Below are 22,714 nucleotides of genomic sequence, written 5' to 3'. Positions count from 1 at the left end.
GCACTAGAAAATCAAGAGGCATTGCTTTTAATCTTTTGCTGTTTGCACCTGTACGAGTAACAGAACAAGGGAAAAACATGGTGCTGTGGCTGATTTTTCTTGTTACAACAAACACATTCCAGATATGCAAGTCTACTACACAGTGCAAGAATCACAAACACTATAATCATTACAGAACTCTTTGAAGCTTTTAACATATGCTTATAATAAAAATTATATTTTTAGAGCCTATGATAAACAACCCTTGCAATGTTTCTTTGGACTAAGTATTAGCTGTGATACTCTTCCCTCCCTTCCTTGCCTTTATAGAAATGGGGGATGAAGACAATATGAGGTACTTGGATATTAAATGGTCTTAGCCCATGTTCCACAAGAGGGGTAAATCTGTGCTGGAATTCAGTCCAGTATGGTGATTCACTAGCTGTACATACAATATCAATAGAAATAGCTCTTCTGTACTCAAACCTAGATATTATTTGCAAAGCTAACAGAAGTTTCTTCTTGTAAAGAGAACATTTTGAGTTTGCTGGGTGAACTAAAACCAAGAAGCAGCTAATTCAAGCAGCAAAGGAATGAAGAGACTGAAATACATCTCTGGTTTCCTAGATTTAACAGAAGTCTAAATTCTTTGCAGGGGGTTGAATAAAAAGATTCCATTTTCATTTTCAGGGCTTTTATTACTTTCTAAAAATATATCAATTTAAAACCTTTTTTCGTTAACTTATTTTTCTGAGCTCAACATTAATATACAAATGCCTCAGACAGCATATAACTGTATAATTTAAGGGAAAAAAAATGTCCAGAAGAAAAAAACCTTCCAAGTACAGCAAGATTGCAGTTCTGCAAGGATTTACATATTTACAAAACTGTTTTTGCATACAGGAAGAGGGGTACTTTTATAACTGCTTGCATATTCAAGGCCTGTGTGAGGAATAAACAGTTAATTGAAATGTAGATTTGAATGTAAATCCATTTTTAAGTCTTGAATTCTATTGCCTTTTCTTGTATGAAATAGTACTTTTATCAGCATAGTCCTGATTAAATAAGCAATAGCTAGAATGAATCATATTAAGTATTATGACAACATTTTCTAATAATTATTTTTGTTTCAGTAGTTCATTAAAGTCTGTAATAACTTTTTGCTCAGCAGCTTCATGTTTTTACTAGCAGCATATTTGGCAGTAGATATCTTTTTCTGGTGAAATTTCTCACAACTGTAGTTTCTGAATTTGGATGTGTTAAAATCGTGCAAGAAGAAAGTAAGCTTGTGCTCCTGAAGAGTTATGCTTAATGACAGACTTGCTGCTAGTCAGTTTTGATAGTTGGAAAATTCCTTCCTAATTGTTTCTTTCATTTGAATTTTTTTCATTAAATGAGTCTTCTACTTGTACACAAACATGTTTTGCATTTAGTGCTTGTTGTAAATATGGTGAATAAAGTATAGCTGATGCAATCACTTTACAAAAAAAAAAAAAAAAGAAAAAGAAGCCAAGTAAATTTTTTGATTACTTAATATTTAAGATGCATGGTGTCTGCATTTCCACAGAAAAGTGAAAACATAGAAGCATAGAACAGCCTGGGTTGGAAGGGACCTCAAAAAATCATCTGGTCCAGCCCTTAAATATTGTTAATTTCAGTATGCTACAAAATAGCAATTGTAATTAGAAGTGCATCTTTTTAAAATGTCTTACTTTGAAGTGAGTTTTATGTGAAGTAATCTGTCTGCTTTCCTACTATCAAAGAAGTATATGAAATCAGAAAAGTACATGAAAATTAATAAAAATGTACACCAAACTTGGAGAGAGCTTCAGCTATGAAGTGTATGGTTAAACAAAATGCACAGAACAAAAAGACTTTACACTAGCTTTACAAAGGGATTCTTCAGCCAGGGTTGATGACAATTGAACGCCTGTTTGATGGAGAACTCTTGTCACTTGGTTCCACCACCCTACTTGGTGACAGCGACAGCAGCTCCGGTCCAGAAAGGAGGCCTCTGCTCTGAAGGGGACTAAGAACGTTGTTTGAGCAATCCCCACTCCAACATTTTCCATCCAAATTAGCACAGAGTTGAGACATATGCAAGTTCTTGACTTAAGCATTCCTAGTCAGGCCTTGAATACAAAGTACAGCAGAGAGAAAACTTCACTGTACAGAGCTGAACTAAACAAAGGTTTTTAATAAAAAAAATTTTCTTCTGATTTTTTTTTTTTACCTTCTGAAGTCTTACAATGTAATAAAATCCATATTCTGCTGCAATAAATATTGAAATCAAATGCTGATCCTACTATAAAACATATTGATATGAAAATGCATAAGATTATGTGGTAATATTTCCAAAGGTTGCTATCAAAACAACAACACATGGACTCGTGAAAAACTTAATTAACCTTTGGTGTTTGAAAAGTTACTACTTAGTTCAGCCACACTGAGGAGATTATCTGGCAAAGAAGTTGGAAAGCTGATGATTTGAATACAGGCATGCAATTATTCTCACTGGTAGATTATGTGCTGATGGGATCCAATTATATGCCAGCCAAGCCTCTCTGAATCATCAAAGAAGAAATGTTAAAAATTCCCTTGGCTCCCAAGCGTGATCTCTACCGCCATGTGTCAGAGCGGTTTTCTGACTAATGCAGGTCCCTGGATGACACTTCTTTCTCATCCTTGCATTACCACCTCTGAGAGCATCCTAAACGATTAAATGAAAGTACAGGCCATTTCTTTGGAGTGTACATATTAGTACGTTTGTTACCATGAAATTATTCCAGTAGACTGTTTTATTTAAAGATTACCATACTGTAGGGATGGAATAATCTGATGTTAGCTAATGACATTGAAGTTATGTTTTATACAAGTCAAGGTCAGTTGGAAGAGAACAGGAATTAAATATCCAACAGGCATGAGAGAATGATGACTGCTTATAAAGATGCAGGGGAAAAAGATCGGCTTAATCTGCCAATTCCAAGATACAAGCCAGAAACTTTTATCTTTGCCTCAACGTGTACAGCTTGCTGGCTGTGTAACTGTTGTGAGCAAGTGGCTGAGAGCTCATTCCTGTTACGTGCCTTGGGTGCACCCACAGAACAGGAGCCGAGTCTGGGACACTCACATTGTTTGAGGTTTTGACCATTCTTTCAAGTCTAAATTGAGCCTAGGATCAAGGCAGGAGAGGTGCAGGCAACTCCCGTGTTTGCAAAATGAATAACCGTTGCTTTTCCAGGGATTTTTTTTTTTTCCACGTCTGGAAAGGTAATGTACCATTTCTGTATGAAGCATTGACATAAATTTTTCCTTGTGTTTCACATAAATATGTGACTACTGTTATCTGTCAATGCGTTAATAACCGTACAAACAGGTACATAAGACTAATGCCTTCAGATGCTGAATGAGACCAGCCTCAGCTCCATTTTGGAGTGACCGTGGGTTGGGGTGACTGACATCTCCCTCCCATAACCTTCCATTTGACAAGTTGTTATGCACAGAATTAGACATTCACAGTGATTTGAGGTGGTGGGATCTGACCCTCATTAGGTCGTGTTTTATTGTGTCTCTTAGTATTAAAAAAATATTATTGCAAAAGAGTACAACACAGATGAAGTCCCAGAATGTTAGCGTTAATAAAAGGAATATATTTATTTTTAAGGTAAAATCAGTTTACTTGGTTAGACAGAAATAAATCTGCTCTACTTCCTATCAGGAAATTGCTGTCAGGCCCAACCAGCAGATAAAATTCACTGACTCTTGATACATAAGAGGGAGTGTGTTTCCTTGGTTATTATTCCCACACTTAAGATTACAGTTTTATGTTTAAGGCATTAATATCAAAGTTTGGTAGTTTTTTATTCTTATAAAGCTTGGAGAGCTGCAAGATCAGCAATTTTTAAAACTCCTGGGGAGGCTATGCTTCGAGACCTGCACTAGAAAACCACATTATCCACTGTATAGGTTACAGTTTTGGCCCAGGTATGTGTATGTATGCATGCATATATGCTTATATTGTGTACTACATTTATTTTTTAGACAACGGCTTTTTCCTGACTGGTTGACTCTAAGCATTCAGAAGAATAAAGCATAATGTACATATCAGCATAGCTGTGAGAAATTCCAGGCTTTAATTTGAAGGGGGTTGAGAGGAAGGTTAGCAATATAGATGTGACTTGAATTGAACTTTCATAAAGATGCCTTTCCTTTCTTCTCTGTATTGCACACTTTGGATCCCCTCCAGATTTGCCCTTATTTCAGTATCCTTAGATAGAATCCAAAGCCTAGTTTGGAGGACAGAAAGGAAATGTAGGTGGCTGAACATACACCCTGTGGAAACCTGTCTTCCTTGCCTGTGACACCGAAGAGACACAAGTATTTCCTGGATGACTTTAGACTGCACTGGAATAGCAGGTATTTTGTCATGCTGTCTTTAATAAAAATAATTATAAAAATATAAATAGAGATAATCTTCAATTTTCTAGACCTATGATGTAGACTATAATGAAAAAAAAGCACCTTAATTTCATATGTATAATGCAAATATGAACAGAACTCAAAAGGGCTTAATTCATGCTTGTTCTAATTCTCTTGATGTAATTAGTATTAGACCATGCATTAATTTGTCTCAATATTGTTTACATGTATATTGTAAACTAAGCAGTTGTAATATAGCTGCATATCACCTGGAACATATAAAGTAATAGCAGGACATTAGAAAATTCATTGTTCAAATGCTTTGAACTGCCTGATTAATAATATAAAAAGTCAAAATAAGAATTCAATTCGCGCTTAAAAAACCCCAAATTATGGAAACAACATCTGTTATTTTGCAAGCTCATATTTGCAGGCAGCATGTTTTTAATACCATTCTGATCTAATAAAAATAGAAATTTTTTGTGCACTATGTAAACTGCAGGTTCATCTGTTAATAACAACCTCACTTTTGCTGCAAGCATATAGTTAAAGCCATAGTATAATCAGATTATCAGTGTTTTGGACATTCACGCTGGAAATTATGAATTGTAACACAATGGTGTAATGTTTTGTATGTGTTTATTCCTCCAGAGGTTGAGGGACCTCACAGGGTGCCATTAAGAAGTCAGATCTTATCAGGAGTTAACCACATGATGGTTGTTGAGGAATTACAGAGCAACCCCAATGATTGAAGTACTGCAGTGCATTAACTGTTAAACAAGTGATAAATGTTCATCTGCTCCATCTGTTTCTCCAAATGTTCATGTGTAGGCATTGAGATCCTCATCTTGGTTATGTTTGGTGGGTGCTAAAATAATACAAACAAATTATACTAAGGACAAAAAATGCTGGTAAAATTCTGTACCTTAAAAGTTAATCTTTGTTCACTAAGTATGTTCTTGAAATACCCATTATTTTCAGACTTCTGCTGACAAACAGGGAGGTTATATTGGCTCCAGCTCCCCCAAATATTTGTCCCACTCCTCTCACAGAGGTTCCCACCCATCCAGAGATGTTTAAAGGAATCACTCAGCAATTCCACACTGAACAGTTCAGTGGTTTTAACCTGTTAGTGGTGTAAATTTCTATCTTTAAATGTAAACTAGCTATCAGCAATCTCTGTTTAATTGTTTCTCTAGAAGCTCAGTTATCTCTGCAGTGGTTGCGTGAACCTCCTGGATGTGGGAACCTCCCCTAGGTATGGCACGCAAAGGAGATGGCAATAATCATCTCCTGTCAATCAGAGTCTTTATTCTGTAACATTTTAACTAGAGTACTGTAGGAAGGTGAACTACTCTGATCACTCCATGTGGGTTAAAAAAAAATCCTGTTTGCCTCATCTATTTGAATAAAGGATTTTTCCATATCTGCAGCCCATTACTAAGTTAAAATGATTCTTCCTTGTTTTGGTTTCACTGTGAGATGTACAAAACTTAAAACATTTCTCATCAGCTCCAAGCTTTCCTCCAGGCAATCCTTGTCTATCACTACTCGCAATTAGTGTTGCTTGTTTACTTAATGACAAGCTAGCAGTTTAAAATAAGCTGTCTCATAATTCCTGCTCCAGAGTGAGAATAATAAAGCTAAAAAAATCAGTCTGTTTCATCCCAGGTCCAGGCAGAGAGAAATTACTTCCTTTTGAAACCTGTAATAGCAGGTGGGAGGTCAAGTAGGGTTCTGCTTTTCAGATGTTTTTTGCGGTGGAGTGTCTCACAAACTCTAGGATCCCTTCACGAATCTTCCTCATACAGCAAGACTCTGTAAAACGAATTTAGGAGGTGAATGTGGGACTTAGAACTGAAGTGTATAAAGCAAAAAAAAATCTTATTAAAAGCCTTTGTTGTAGTCTTTTAGGTACCTGAATACCTAAACTTCTCTAGTCTGAGAACCTCATCACCTCTCTTTAGTCTTGAGCCTGGAGAAAATTTAAAAAATTGTCTTCCTTTGCCTAAGTCACCATGGCCGTGTCCGGATGGGATCTGAGAGCACTTCTAAGACTCTGGTGCCACAGGTGAGACAGAGTGAATGACAACCCGCAGTGGATCTGGATTCTAAGGTTTATTTAGGAACTAGTAGGATGAGAGTTTTATGCTGCTTGATTATCTGAGGTGCCCACTCCCTTGCTGCCCCCAATGCCATGGTCACTAGGGCTTGCCATCCCTTCCTGGCAGGGAGGTCGCTGCTGGCCTGGGACAGTTGGTCAGCAAGTTGGGTTGGTTCCTACTGTGCTGCTGCTTATCGTGACCCAGCTTGGGAACCAGGGGCCAAGGTCACTGGGCATCACCCTGCATTCGTCTCCATGCAGCTCTGCTCTCCGGCAACTTCCCCCACTGCTAGGACACGTCCTTCAGTCAAGACCCTCACCTTCTTTTCAGCCCCCAAAGCCCTCTGTTTTCCCAACCTAAATAGTCCCTGTAGGGAAGCGCAGTGCATGGTCAGTCTCCTAATTGTTGGTTTTGGTTCAAGTCTCTTTATCAACTGGAGGATTCGGGAAGTGCCACTTTTGTTTAGTCCAGGTATTATCAAAGTTTACAGGCCACCTGTCCTGGTTGCAGCCAAAAAGGAGCAGATTTCTGCATGAGAGCTCAGAAGTTCAGCTTGGGACATCCATCCTCACACATGATCCAGTTATCTGCCACCGGTTTGCATTCACAATTTGAGCTATTTTTTTCTCTACCGCGCGTGCTCTCTAACTCTGCACGTGGGTGATGTACCATGAGAGTAGCATCACCACCACTTAAGTCCCAAGAGAACTGAACTTTCAGGAGCAATCCAGGACTCCGGTCACCTATCCTAGGTGTGGGTCACTTTGGACACCTCTGGAGGTCTCTTGACCGCCCTGTGAAACCCAAAGCTCCTAATGATCTTGTGGCACATTCCAAAGATAACCAACTAAACTTCCACCAGATCTTGCTTACTGCTTGTTTCCTCCACAATCAGATATGGTTTCTCCACATTCAAATACTCACCATTTATTGGTTTCTGCCACAGGCAGCATCACGGTTAATGCATTATAGCTTCAGTTTGGAGGCTTCTGCTGAATTTTTAGCAGTACTACAGACTTCCAGCGGGCCTCCCCCTGTCCCTCTGCAACTCTGTTCATTTGCCAAACCCATGTAATACTCTTTTCTGTTAAGGGAACACAGTATGAGTAAGGGAGGAAATTATAAAGGACGGAAAACATGAGCATACTTTGGGGTTTCTTTTTGGGCTTTATTGCAGCATTCTGAAGGAATATTTAGTGTATGTTATTGTTAGCCTTTTGTAGAGAGTAACTGAAAACAATGTTAGCAAGTAAACATGTTTAGAAGTGCATGCTTTCTTCAGGGAGGGCTTATAAAGCAGCTTGTTTTGCTCAGATCCTCTCTTCCAGCTCCCCTGATATCTTTGTATCTTCACTGTTCTCCAAATACCATCTGCTGCTGCTTATGTGCCTCATCACTGAAATGTAAACTGAAATTCCTCCACACTGGCACAACAAGTGTATGCTGAAGAAATATCTTCCTCTGTTCGTGAAAAACAAAACCAGAACCACTTTACCTTAGCAGCTATGAGATGTAAAATATTCATGGTGACCTGTGAGGTCCTAGAAGTTCTTTTCTCAGCTTAGTAATTCAGTAAATACAGCACCCATTTTTTGCTTTGGCTAATTCACTGTTATGGCTTCCACAAACTGGGTGGAATTATCCTTAATGGGGGAAATTTAGTGTAATGAACACATTAACTCTGTTTTTCCTAAAGATTAAATACAGTTTCTCTCATGACCAGGCAGCATGCTTTATTTGTGGAAATTTTCTGCACTCTCACGCTGCTGAGAAGTTCCTCAATGCAGCAGGCCATTTTGCAGCTTCTCTCTTCTGGGCTCCAGGCACTCTAAACGTACCGGATTCATGAAGCGCAAAATGCACAAAGTGCAGTTTGATATCGAGCTGACTCTAAGTGGAACATTTCGGTTAGTTCAGTAAACATTTTGATTACTCTTAAGTGTTTTGGTTTTGATTAAAAATGCCTAGAAGATATCTTCCAGTGCTTGGGAAGTGGCAACTTCGAAACGAATCGCTCTGTAAATCGGCATTGTGTAAGTGCAACCGAGACCTGAAGATGGTTTTGTGTTGCTGAAAGACCATCATTCCTGTGACCTGTTGAGCTAGCTAGAATGAGGAAGGTGGTCCAGGACTGGGCTGGATTACATCTGTCGTCCCTCAGGTGCTGGAAATTACTGGTGTCTAACTGGCCCAGCACGTGTCAAAGGAGGCTGTTTACTCTTTGGTGGTGTAGAACACTTAAAATGAGGCTTACAAATTTACTGTAAGAAAATATTAAGTACTCAAAATTAAATGCATGTGGGAAAGTGGGGGTTTCTTTTCCGCTGTCCTGTTTTTGGGTTCTTGTTTATGATCTTCAAGCTTTTCTCTGGATTTTTATGAGGTAAGGCTAACTTTTTAATTGTAGCTGAAATGTTCTGGTATTCTAAAAAGCTGGATATAAAACCTCAAATAAAACAGCAAGTAAAGTGAAATCAACAATGGTGAAATACTTACTTAGCCAATAAAACTCTGGGATCCTCTAATTTATGGATCTACTGGCTTTTCATAGAATCATAGAATCGTTTAGGTTGGAAAAGACCTTTAAGATCATTGAGTCCAACCATCAACCCAACACCACCATGCCCACTAAACCATGTCCTGAAGTGCCTCGTCTATGCATTTTTTTAACACCTCCAGGGATGGTGACACTACCACTTCCCTGGGCAGCCTCTTCCAATGCTTGACAACCCTTTCAGTAAAGAATTTTTTCCTATTATCCAATCTAAACCTCCCCTGGTGCAACTTGAGGCCATTTCCTCTCATCCTATCACTAGTTACTTGATAGAAGAGTTTTGTTTGGATGAAGAATGTGGGACATATAAGTTGATCTGAACAGAAAAGTGATACCTGCAGTTGCCTTTTTGCTTATTCTTCTGTAGAAATGTCTTAACTCAGTTTCACTGAAAGTTTCCTAAAACATTTGTTGTTGGCTAAACTGCATTTAGTGGATTGGAGTTGGGATAGTACCATCCCATACCTAAGGAATGTTACACTGATAAAATAATACCAAGTCTTCATATTTTATTTCCTACATCTTAATGTGAAATCAGCACTATAATTAGATAATTTGAAAATTTAATAGAACTTTTGTCCTTGAATTAATACAGACAGATCACAATGACAGCTCTGAGCCAGGAGATGAAATAGAGAAAGGATGGTGTAAACTGCATGGAGTCACCGTATAATAGCAGTTTTCAGTGTTCTTGTAATAGGTACTATCTAATAATTACATATTGCCTAGGGAGAATTCATCAGCTTGGTGTAACAAATAATAAAGCACATTATCATAAGTGCATGAATTAAGTTAAAATCTCAAAAAGTACAGAAGTTCAGTAATTCTTCTAGGAACCTCAATCTGTATTAGCAATTTCACCAAAATGAGGGCATATGTAATAGGTCCCTTATTGCAGAATAATGGAATTGTCTTTAATAAAAAATAGAGGTTTGATTGTAGAGTGAGATGGTAGACTTTCATTGTTTTGGCTGTAATAAAGACAGATGCATGACATTATGTATTTAAACTGAACATTTTTACTCACTAAAGCAATACACATTATATATGATATACATAGCAGCAGACTGATAGATTGTTAAGAGGACAGAAAGAATGTCAGTTTGCATTAATGCAATAGCATTACTTCAGATGGCCCCTACCAGTGTAAAGGAGATAATAAACCTGGCTCTCGATCTACTATATTTAAGCCAAAAGGATCCATTTCTTCTTTTACATACACTAGCATAATTTCCACTAAAGTTAATGGGTCAAACTGCTCCTAAACACAGTTGCCCAACCCCATCTATCTCAGTGTAGTGACGGCAGAATGTAGCCTGCTGGCTTGTTTGATGCTGTGACTTTTCTGCCATTTGCAGGCCAGACAGGCTGACATGTCCATTAGACCTATGGCAGTTACAGTTGTACAGCGCTCCATAATTCTTTTGATCAATTAAGAAACAAAAGTGCTCCTGAAATTTAATTTTCTGTGTCTTTATAGGGTTTTTTTCAGTATAATGAATCCGGGGTATTATAATTATCTTTAGAAGAGGCAGTAAATAAATCTACCAATTTAAAATATTGAACAAATTATAGATTTGTGGACAAAATGGAGCTTGTGTAAAGAATAATTCTACCTATCATCTCCCTTGGTATCTTATGAAAACGCTGCTTGTCCCTCAGGAACGTTAAATGGAAAAATCTTACATTACAAAAAGTTACAAACCCTGCTGTATGAATGGAAATAAGTGTGCATACACATCCAGTCAACAATTACTGCCAACAGCTGGCTAGAATATAGACCAGAATAGGTCTTAGTAAAATTGAATTAATTATAAAGATTATAAAAATATAAGGTTGGTGTCTCCCTTCTGATGAGACTTTACAGATGGCTTTGCCCCTTTAAGAAAATTTTATTTTTAAAGGAACGTAGTTCTTGATCAGTATGTATAGATTTGAAGAGTGAAGTAAGCAGTTAAAGGGAAGAAAGGATGTTCTGTGGTTACTGTACAGACTTCCGAATTACTCTTCCTGGATTCCAGTTCTGGTTATGCTACCAATTTCCCACAGCATCTACGGAAGTCCTGAATTAATCTGGTAACCATACGTGTAAGTAACTCATGTAGGTCTTTTTATTTGGAAAGAAATCGGATGTCTTGAGATGCATGTAGGTAATACTGAATTTTTCAAAAGTAACTCGGCTCCTAGCTTCATCTTTAGGTGCCTAAACATCTCTAAAAAGTAGTTCTGAGAAATCAAGTCCCATTAAATTTAAATGATGTGCAGGTTATATGTGCACTGGTAGTGCTTTCCTGGTATGGAAATATCAATATTCTAATGCAGATAAGTGCTCCAAGAGGAAATTCAGTAGGAACTGTAAAGTGATGCATATTAAGTCAGCACCAGTACATTAAATGACCCTCTGAGTGGAACAAGCTAAATTGGTCAAATTTCAGATATACTGGTCAAGCAGCATTAATGCTAGGAACTCTGCTGATGTAGCATGTCAGTCAGACATAATAACTCTTAGTACCCTGCATTAACTTAACTCTATCAATAGAAACCCATGCAGAGGACCTGCCCTTAGTTCCTAAAAGACTTGTGAAGTGAGACTTAAACTCTAAAGCCATGCAGGCACTTTTGGAAGGGTGCATTTTTGTTCCCAAACACTCCCTTGCAAAAGTTAGGGAAGAGTTTTCAGAAAAGGTCCTTTCTGGACCTATGAATTGTGCCTTCTAGATACAGCACAAAGAGTGGGGATGTTGTGGTCCAGATGCCTTTATAGCCCCAACGCCAGGGCATCCTCTTGGGATAGGGGTTCAAGACCTCTCAGCTGAGAATTAAGTTGGAACACAAGTCTCCTGTTTCAGCTCATTCATAGACCTTTGGGTAGAAGGTGGGCAGCATCCTACCAAGGTGTGAAGGTGTTGTTTCCTTAGTTTCTCTTACTCTTCCTCTCGGAGGTCTCTATTAGTTAAAGGTCCTTGAGGAGTTGAAATTTGCAGTGCACACAGCACACGGGTATCAGATTTATCTTAGAAATATTGCCATAATTTGATAGTGAGGGATTCACAGAGACCAAGAAGGGATAATTAACTTTGGTGCTTGACTGTCTGTTTCAACTAGATATTATTTCACCAATTTACATGACAGTCTTAAAGGACAGAAAGCTTTTTTTAAGAAAAAAACAAAGCTATGGAATGAGCAGGAAGGTCTTGGTGTCCTGCCAAGGTGCGACTGCATGAAACCTTGCTTGTAGAGTGCTTTGAAGTCTTTAGAAAAGTGCAGTAAGACTGCAGGTTGTTGCTAGGAAACATACAGAGACTTCCCCCCTCAAATTTTCCTCTTGCGTTGTCTATGACTGTCTCCTAATTTCCTGTTTGCCTTCCATCCTCAGTTCTTCCTAATACAATTGCCTGTTGGCAAAACTGCTTTGCACACTGGAACAACAGTCTTCGTCCAGACAGTCACCAAGCACTAAACCTCCTCATATATCGCAGATGTTTTTTCATATTTTTAGATCCCTAGTAATATTTAAAAATTCAGGTCTTCATGGGAATATTACTCTGCCTCTTTGTGATTGACTTTGACCTTCCGTCACATTTTTGTGCGTGTTCTACAAGCTTTTGGGTATGCCCTGTTTTATTTGGATTGCTGGTTTCTGAGCTAGAAAAGAAAGATCCTGAATTCCCTGCTTCTAGCAGCTGAGAGGATTTAATACCTCACTGTGGCTGAAATACTGGAATGGCAGTAATGTTGTATTCTGATTACCTGAACACAATTTACAATATTTACACAGCTTAATTTTTAAGGCAACAATTGTCTTTATGTGCTCCTAAGTGAACTAAACATAATCCCTTTTCCTTCCTGTTCTTTACACTAAACCTCATTCGGTCCTGAAGCAGTGATGGGAAAAGCGCTTAATTTTTATTAGAAATATTTAAAGCACTTTGGGAGCTTGCTTGTCTGTGCTGCACTGCTGCATGCAGGTACTTATTCTAACCCCTACTGAGTGCTTGGAAGTCATCTTTATGTTAAGATATTCCTGTACCCAGCTGCTCCTCCGTCTCCTGACATTACTATACTGCCCTTAACTTCTCTTTCGCGAGCTTTGCTGTCGAGGCCCACGTGCGCCCACGTGCCGGCTGCTGCCGAAGCCCCTCCATCAGTCTTCAGCTCTGAGCACGGCCCGTTCACTTTTTAGCTGGGCATTTCGGCTGGGGAAAATTTGGCTGCACGTTTCCTATAAACGGTGGAGAACAGCACGTGCTTTACCCGATTTATTATACAGCTTCGCCTTCCTCTTATTCTCTTGTTGCTGAGTTGCAGGTAAGTAAGATGATCGCAATTACTGAAAGCCCTGTGGTTTGTGCAGCGTTAGATTTTTCTATAATGAGCCGTCGTTATGATTTGGGAGAAGCCTGTTTTGCTTGAATGGTTTAGCAGAGGTTTGGTGTCTGTTAATTGTTTCTTGTTGTTGTTTTTTTTTTCTTTTTTTTTTTTCTCCTTTCTTAATTTTTATTCCCTGACTGTTCTGTTTGGATTCCAAGAGAGAGGCATTTTTTTTGTTTATCTAATACTTCAATTAAACTACTCTACAGTCTTATTCAAGCATATCACTGTTGGTATTAAATAATAGAAACAAATTTCCAGCTGCAGGACAAAAGTCAGGGACATGTTTTGAAGGAAGCTATGCAGTGTGACTGATGCAAATTTGTACAGATTCGCTGCAAATATACAGCAGTATTTTGACACTGGGAGGAGGAATTTTCTCCAATGGAGGTGGTGCAGCTGTGGGATGAAGACACCCAGCGGAAAAAGGTGTCTTGTGTGTGTAGCACTTGTTGCGTTTCTGTTTCTTCAGTGGGGTGTCAGAATACAGCCCAGCAGATGTCAGACGATGTGCCTCTCGCTCTCCTGGGAAGGAATGATCATTCTTAGACTGAACTTTGTGAACCAATTGCCTTTGCCCTGTACCACCCGGGGATTTGCTGGGCATATTGTGAGGGGACACAGGTTTCCACCAGTCTGTAAGCGCAGCTGCGGGATGGTGCTCCTGTGTCGTTGGACATGCGTGTTCACCGCCACAAAGCTGGATCTCCATCAGACACGTCCGAGTTCACTGGCTGTACATCTGGTTGTCTACGCTCAGAATGGTTTAATAAATCACTACGCACTTGTTTGTAAGCACAGTTTAATTTTAATAGCAGGAATAAAGCAAAACCAATAGGACAGTCTGTGGACCTGTGCTGCAGACTGGGTCACTGAAGAGACACGGGCTGTGGATAGGTGTTTTGGAGTTGTTATCTGACACTCCTATCAGTTGCCAACAGCTTGCCTGGCTGAGTGGAACCCACAACTCTTCGTGCAGTTGGTTCCCAGGTTTCTCGGTTCTTCTAACGACCTGTTTGGGGAGCTCTGTGGGACATGCAGGGACTCTTCCAAATCTAAAAGCTCTCTCCCCTTCCCTCCGGTGTTTGCTGGGAGATATATATCTGCAGTTTTTGTTTTGCTTCCCTGTTTTGTTTCCCAAGATCTATGTAGCATCCTATGGTCATACAGTATGCAACTGATTTAACAGGGCAACGCAGACTTGCTGTAACTGACTACTGGGAAATGCCACCTCCATAAACGCCAGCCTAGATCCCTAATTCTGTCTTTGCCCCTGATTTGTGTGGCCTCCGTCAAATTACTCGAGCCAGAATGATGAAAACATTTACTCGCCTGCAGATACGTGTTACTGTATTGTGGGTTAAGAACCTTGAGAGTTTCTGTACATGTTATTATTTTGAATTTGGTGACCAACTTTCACTTGTATACTAGTGACCTAAATATACTTGAATTACCTGTTTATTTACCATGATTTCCTCTTTTCACCTAAGCTGGCCAACTAATGCCCCGTGGATCAGCCATTGTGAAAATGAAGTAGCTGGTGAGTGCGCAGTGCTTTGCAAATGTCTGGAGATACATACATATTTAAAAAGAATTTAATACTCCTCCATGACTTATTTTGCTTGTTGTCTCACACATTGCACAGCACGCTAACAACAAAAATGTTTTGTACAACACAGGTAGTGTACGGTTTAAAGTATTTAGAGGCACTGTAGCTGTGATTAGAGGACTGAGGTATGTGATATGACTGATTTAAGCAGTCCGCAGGAAAGCCTGTTATTTCACCTTGCTGCGTGCTTTTATTTTCTTAACAGATAAAATATTTCTAAAATAGACAGAATTTCTTAAAATAACAGGCAGGACTCACTGGTTTTTACCCATTTCAATATGGTACTCTCTACTTGAATAATTCAGTGTGACATGTAACTTCCAGATATGCAACTTGAATTCCCAAACTAGTTCATATGTGCATGATAATTCTCAGTAAGTCACTGAAGGTTTTGCATTTTTAAAACATAATCTTCTAGTACTGAAGGGAAGGAAAAAAGCATTCTTGATGCACACAGAAGAGGAAACAGGAGATTCAAGTTCTGGATAAGGTCTGAATGTTTATAGTTACAGAATAGAATTGAATCTATATTTATATTTGCTATGTTTTCCTTCAATTTAAACTGGTTAAATTGGATAAGAGGACTGTCAAAGATGCACAGTGTGCAGTGATTGCACTTTTCTCTGCATTCATCAAAGAAAACCCGAGGCAGAAAATTTTTATCAATCGCTGTGTCTTTCTAGCACGCATAAGTTAATGTAACTTTAAAGTATGCAACGGCAACGCATAGGGCACGTGTGGGTAGAGGCCGTGGCGCGGGTTGAGGATCTTCCCCGCGGTTTGCAGGGACCGCCAGCCCACCCACCCTTCCTCTCTCTTCCACTCCGTCCCTGGGCAGACAGACCCGCGCACCCCCGGCAGACGGACTCGTCGTCAGTGCGCGCAGGGCTACTGCGAGCCTGGGCTTCCCTGAAGCGGCTTCGTCTGCTGCCTTTTAGACTTTGTCCAAGTGCAGTTCGAGGATAAGGGGGTTGCCGGGCATGTCCCGTGCGGCGAGCGGGAGCCTGGGCGCAGCGGGTTACCCCGAGGAGTGTGGCTGTAGTGCCGGAGGTCTTCGCCGTCCCTTTTCGTTCAGGAAATCCCGACAAGTGGGAATTCTTAGTCCTGCATGGGTGCGTAACTGCCTGCTTTCATCTGAACGAGCTTTGACTGTGGGTGGGAAAAAAGGTTTCTTTTGAATCACAGATTAAATCAGACCATGAGTTTCTCAAACAAGGCTTTTGAAGGAAAACTTAACATTATATCGTAATAAAACAGTCTCTGTCTTAGAATGTAAATGGCTTAACAGTTGAGCTCAGTAGCTAAAATCCATTTTCTGCAATATCAAGCCATTGCTACAGGAAAGAAAGCAGGAAGAAAATCATAGCAAATCATACAGACGCTGTAAGCAACACAGACTACAAGAATGAAAAAGCACAACATTATCATTTCTTACCACTTCTCTTAATCTCTCATGAAGTTCGTTTGTATGACCTTTAGCCAATTTTACTTGATGATATATGGTGTAGCATTCTTGGGCAGAGAGTAAGTCAGTTAATCTTTCTGTCAGAGGGGTACTCTTGCAATTCACATGGTAGCTGGAATTAGAAACTGGTGAAGCTACAGATGAGACATCATGTTCTGCAGTGAGGAGGCTTATTAATTTTACCCATGCTGGTGCTCCAGAATTGACCATCTGGTTCTGTAAATAACAAAATTAATTTACGTGTTGACCAACTAGCAGCAGCTTCCATTATGCTAAACACCTGTTATCACTTAAAGCCATTTTACTGAATATGATGCATTAGCTGTATATTACTGGTGCTAAGGATACATACAAAAAATGTCATCCACTTACATGGTTCAGATGTTGCTTAAACAATCTACTGAATTTGCTGAAAAGCTTATGCAAGAAACAATTGTATTTAGGAGGATCACCAGAGAACATTCTTAATTAAAGTAAATATTTCTGATTACTGCATTCAAAAGACACCCTCCTGTCTGTTGCGGTATAGGATGTGTGTGAGAATGATTGTATGTTGTATTCCAGTAGCTCTTCCTGTTTATTTCAGTCTTTTGTCCAATAATTAAGGAGAAATATTCGTAGATACTATCATACTCTTATTACTGGCAGGTGAAAAAAGATCCAGGGAAAACTGGTAGAATTTGCCAACAAATGTCGCCAGACAAATCTTGCGATAGTCTTTAATTTGGAGAGTAAGCAAGCTTTTAGTCTTTCAAGAAATGGTTTGTCGTTGCAATGGTATTTCAGTTCCTAAAGATCCATGGTTTTAAAATACTGTTGCATAGTGTTCCATGAAGGAAAAAAATCCTTCAGACGACAGGAAAAAAACTTTCAGATGACAGAAAATGTGATTTATGCTTTATTATCTGTTTTGTAGAGTAAACTGAAGACTAGGAAAATTCCAGGGAAATTAATAGTTACTAAGGACTGAAATTTCAGGAAGGTGGGATGGCCTGTATACTGCCTCTGACTATTTTGCTCTTAGCCAGCTGCATAGCCACAAATAAAATCTTTTGTGTAGCACAATGGACTTCATCTCCTAATTTGTCCCAAACTGGGTAATCAGCAAGCCTCTTGTCTGAGGTCTAGACAGGAATCCAATATAAAAATGAGAGACAGCAAAATTATCTGTTTAGAAAAGAGGCATATGTCTGTCTTCCAGCTAGATTTTGATTTTTTTTTTTTTTAATCTTTCTGTATCTTTTACTGGCAATTTGCTTTTCATATTTACTTCAAACAGCAACACAGTTTTTCTTTCACTTCAGTGCTTTCAGTCTTACTTCAATGTATGTGAAAAGTTTGCTATGAACATTTAGGTTCAAGGTGATATTCATTTTGTTAGGGTTTCATGTGTCTTGTAGTCCTGGCAGGATATGTATAACAGTTGTTATATATATACGGAGATATATATGTTATACATAACAAAAGCACATAATTGAACTAGAAATTTTCATCCCACAACTGTTGTACAGCTACTGCTTATCATTTACTATTGTATGAATATCCCTGCATTGTTGACAATGTGGTCAAGTTGGTGTTGACAAAGCTAAAGGGCAGTCACACTTCTCTTCAATATACCTCAAAAGATTTTAGAGGTTTAAAGGTCTTAGCTCAAAAACCAACACCATGTAGGTCAGTTGCTGTCTAAGAAAGAGTCCTTTGAAGTTTATGATTTCATCCAGGAAAAAGAAGTTAAGGTGACCTGTCCAAAGGCAATGTGGACTTTAGAAATGACTGTTTAGCAAGGAGGCATTCCTCTTTAAGCAACTGTCCATGAGGATCCTCAGTCCCTTTCAAATACAGCAAGCAGGAAAATGAGTAGAAAGCAGGAATAGCAAAGAAGGAAGTCAAGCATGAAGAAAGAGAGGCAAATAAAACTTTTCAATTAGTCAAATACTTAATTGCTCACCTCCCTCTTGGGTACGATAGAGTGACAAGAGAAAGCAGAGTGCCCTGAATTTTAAATTTGCTCATGTGTGGCGCTTCTGTCTCTCTAGACATTCACAAAATACTGTTTAAAACTTGTAATATTAAATGAACGTTAATGTTGATCAATTCAGGTTGATATACCTTTTAGGGTTTGAGATATTAAAATGTAATAATGACTACACTGATCGCAGAAAAAACTTGCTTTGGAAGGGATGACTGGAGGTTATCTAGTTCAGCCTTGATGCTGCTGACATGAACTTCTGTTGACATGGCATGGCCTCATGTAGAACAGTGAAAACATATTAGAGAGAAATTAAAATAAAATTCAAACAGAGTTTCAGAAACTGACACACATAATTCTTAAAACCAAACAAATCAGAGAATTCATCTTGCAGCAAGCTCAACATTTATTTTCATTCCAAATCAAAATAAAAAGACAAATATATATTAAAATTTCCTGTTGTAAAGAAAATTATTTTCTTTTCAGTTAATTTTAAGGCATTTTCCTGTCAAAAGGACAAAACTGTTCAGGAGCAAACCCTTAATTCTTTTGATTGAAGGATCTGGCAATTATTCTTGTAGACATTCTCAAACAACCGGAGCGTGGGAAGTACAGTATAGACACAGCTATCATTTCCCATTCACCCTAATCAATAGAGAGGAAGCGGCATCTCTGAGGTGTGACCCAGGCAGCAGGCAGCCGTATTCCCCTTACGGAGGTACACATCTCCACTGCCTTCAGGAGTAGGCATGGTGACTCAGCAATAAAGCCCTACATGTCTAGTAAAATCTGGATGGAAAAAAAATGGATCTGAAAGGAGCTGTACCCTGAAAGTGCCCTTTCCTTTCTTATAAGTTTAAAGGGAGCTTGAGATGACCAGCTCAGATAAAAATGTCTACATCTGGTTGAAAGAAACCCATTCCAGAAGTGGAGCAGTGTTGACAACCAGCTGAGGGATAAAAACTAGTTATTACTTTACAGTAATGGCAATATTTGATGTACATTGACTGTTGACATTGTATCACCAACAGGCTTTGGCCACAAAATCTGTTCTTTTGTATGTAAAAGCATGTGAATACAAAGAGAGGAACCTACAAGACATCTTGAAGAGGGAGATTACACTAAATGAAATAACTATTCTTTCTCCGCGTGATTTTGCAACGAAATTCATGAACAAAAAAAGTAATTGTACTGTGGTATACATTTGTGATAACTGTTTCTCAAGGACAAGGTGTCTATATAGACAAATGAAAAAAATATTTTGTAGACAAGTTGCGCCTCTGAAGGTTTAAAATAAAAAGTCTTCCTGCCTCACTGTTTTTTTTTGGTTTGGTGGGGTTTTTTTTGTTTGGTTTGGTTTGGTTTAAAGTAAATGTCAGTGACACTGGATGTCTTTTTTGGAGGCTTTGCACATTTAATTAGCCACATTCACTCTTCTCGAAGTGGACCAGAGGTAAGTGAAACTATCATCTATTTCTCCTGGCACTTTGGATTGATTTGAGAGTAAGACATTTGCCCTAGGGGAGAGAGGCATTGCGTCTGCACAGAGCTGAACAAATGTTTTTTAATTAATAATTTATTCAGCTCATGCATTTCTTTGTCTGCGTGTAACAGAACACCCCTGGGAAGATCACTGAGAGCAGAGGCTGAACTTGGGACCTTGAAGCTGAAACCATGAATGCCTACTGCCAAAAGCCTCGTCTTTGTCTAACAAAGCTACTTCGGCATCATAACCCCATGATGGGGTCCCTCCACTCTAGACTGTTGTTTCCCTGGGTATCAGTCAGTCACTGTTTAACTGGCTGACTGACACCCAGCCAAATTCAATCTTTATTAAGTAATGCATTAAATTTATTGAATTACGCGGAGCCCATTTAGGTGACCCAAATTAGCATAACGCTAATAACATACCGTGTTTAACAGAAGAAACGCAAGATGCAGTTTTTCCCTGCCAAGTTTCCAGTCCAGTTTCTTGCTGGGGTTACGGGGTCGGTGCGATAGACCAGGAGCAGTCGTTTCCAGCCTCTGTCTTTCTCGAGGCAGCTCGCGTCCATGTCGTGGGACCCCAAACTCCACTGGAGTTAACCCAGAAGAACAGGACAATTTTTTGGTGGTATCAGTTTTGAGGGGAGGGATTTCCCCTTCTCTCCTGTGACTTGCCAATGCTTTGAGCCACCTTGCTCGGATGTGGATGGCATTTTTAAGAAATCCTTATTAACATACCCAGAAAGAAAGAGAAACCATGCCAAGCAAGGCCAAAGACTAGCTCAGCCTCCTGCCCTTGACAGGGGAGGGCAGCAAATACCTGGGGAGAGGACGTGAGGACAGGGATAACCATCAAGTGGTGCTTCTCTTCCCTGTAGGAACTTGCAGGTTTGGCAGAGTTCCCAGCTCCGGCACTGCCCACAGGCCGTATCCGTTCAGACTGATCAAAGTTCAATCAAAAGTTAATTACGGCTTTTGACTCCTTGTGCTGACATCAGCGAAGCAGCAGAGATTTCTGGGAAGTTTGGTGCAGCGGTTTTGCGTACTTGTGTAGTTACAGTGCGGCAGTGCTGCTTGTTTGCCAGGAGCTGCATGAGCAGGGTCATGCCACCCCAGCTAGGCTAGCTGCGTACCTCATCCGCAGATGGAGGGGGACTTTCTTGAGCATCTTAGCTATAAAGAATCATTGCCAGCATAATTTCAGAGGAGTATTCTTCTCCTGGAAGCATTTGCATTGTGTTATGAGCATTTATGGAGGGACGGCAAAGGTTTTTCCAGCCTAGCTTGACATGTCGAGCGACCTTATTTGTTTCTGCTGCCACACTGGATGAGCAGTAACTCTGCTTCCAGTGGGACAGCCGGTGTTTATGGGCATCATGGTTTCTGAGAACAGCCCCTCCAGTCACACTCACTTGTTTAAACCGTTCACAGAAGATAAACTCAGAATGGCACAAGTGCAGTTAGAAGATTATTAATTCACGTTTTTTTATGCAGACTTTGTCTGTTTCCCTGACCGAACAAAATATAACAGCCTCAGCTGCGCAGTGTACAGGGATGTACTAAACGCCAGGGTCTTGCTACATCTATAAAAAGGCAGCCGTCACCCCCTAGTACTGGTGGTGTGAGGTGTTAGGGGGTCCTGCTGTAAAACACTGGCCAGTAAAAACTGCTGGCAGTGCTCCGTGCAGATCAACCAAATACCAGCTGCCAGCTGGCTGAATTCAACCCAGTAAAAGGCGCTTCTTTCTCCCTCTCCTCCCTGGTGCACCACGGCACAAGTACCTATAATTTCGCTCTTTGAATGAATTGTTTGCTCTCCCCGAGATCTAAAGCCAGATTAATCGTTTTATGGGCAGTAACAAACAATTAGAGTCTATCTGTTTGGATTTTTGTTTGGTGCAGACTGCTTCACAACATAGTCTTTGTCAGCGAGTGCTTTTATGGGAAGGGTGGGATTTTTCAAAGGTGTTGAAGTGATTTAGGAGCGCAGATGCTAGTGGATCTGTTCATTTTGTGCTTCCAAATAACACAGGGCTAGTATCATGTTAGTACCATAATGCATTTAGGCACGATTTTTGGTCTCCTCGGCTGAAGTCTCCTATGTGCCTGAGGTTTGGCCGCAGAGTGTGAACACGGTCAAAAAAATCCTGGGAGGTGTAAGAAACTCAGCACACAGGTCATGGTGGGTACACGAAATCCTTTGCGCATCTCTCTGGAGAGACCTGATCTGTTAGAACCCACGAAACAGGGCGGGTATCACCCAAAAGTGCTGCGGACAGAAGTGTACAGGGACCTCCTCCCTCTCCATGCTCTACGTCAGGGAAGTCAGAGACCCAAGTTTGAAACTCTCCGACGTTTAGTTTGCAGTAGAGACCGGGAACAACACCTTCTCTCTCTGACAAGAGCCCACAGGTCTTTTTGATACTTTTCCAGGTGGGATTGAGCCCGTGAAGTTCTCGTCTGGAGCTATTTTTTTCCCCAAACTGGGTGGTATGGAGGACCCGGTCTTTATTCTGCCCTGATGGGGAGCTGCTGCTGTTACAGATCCCACCCTGCTCCCGTGAACTTCCCCCGTGCCCTGGAGGTGTCAAAGCCAAAGATTTTAGTTTGAGCATGACTTAACTGTGTTTAATTTCATGTATTTGCTCAGGTGCTGCCTTTTGTTTGTGTAAGGTTCAGCAACATCTATTATTCTTATGGCTTTATTTACAGCAAGCTAGCAACATAGAAAAGCCACCTCTGGAATTGGGATCCCCTT

Source organism: Aquila chrysaetos, chromosome 14, assembly GCF_900496995.4.
Source record: "Aquila chrysaetos chrysaetos chromosome 14, bAquChr1.4, whole genome shotgun sequence".
Lineage (NCBI taxonomy): Eukaryota > Metazoa > Chordata > Aves > Accipitriformes > Accipitridae > Aquila > Aquila chrysaetos.
This window is presented reverse-complemented; position numbering follows the sequence as displayed.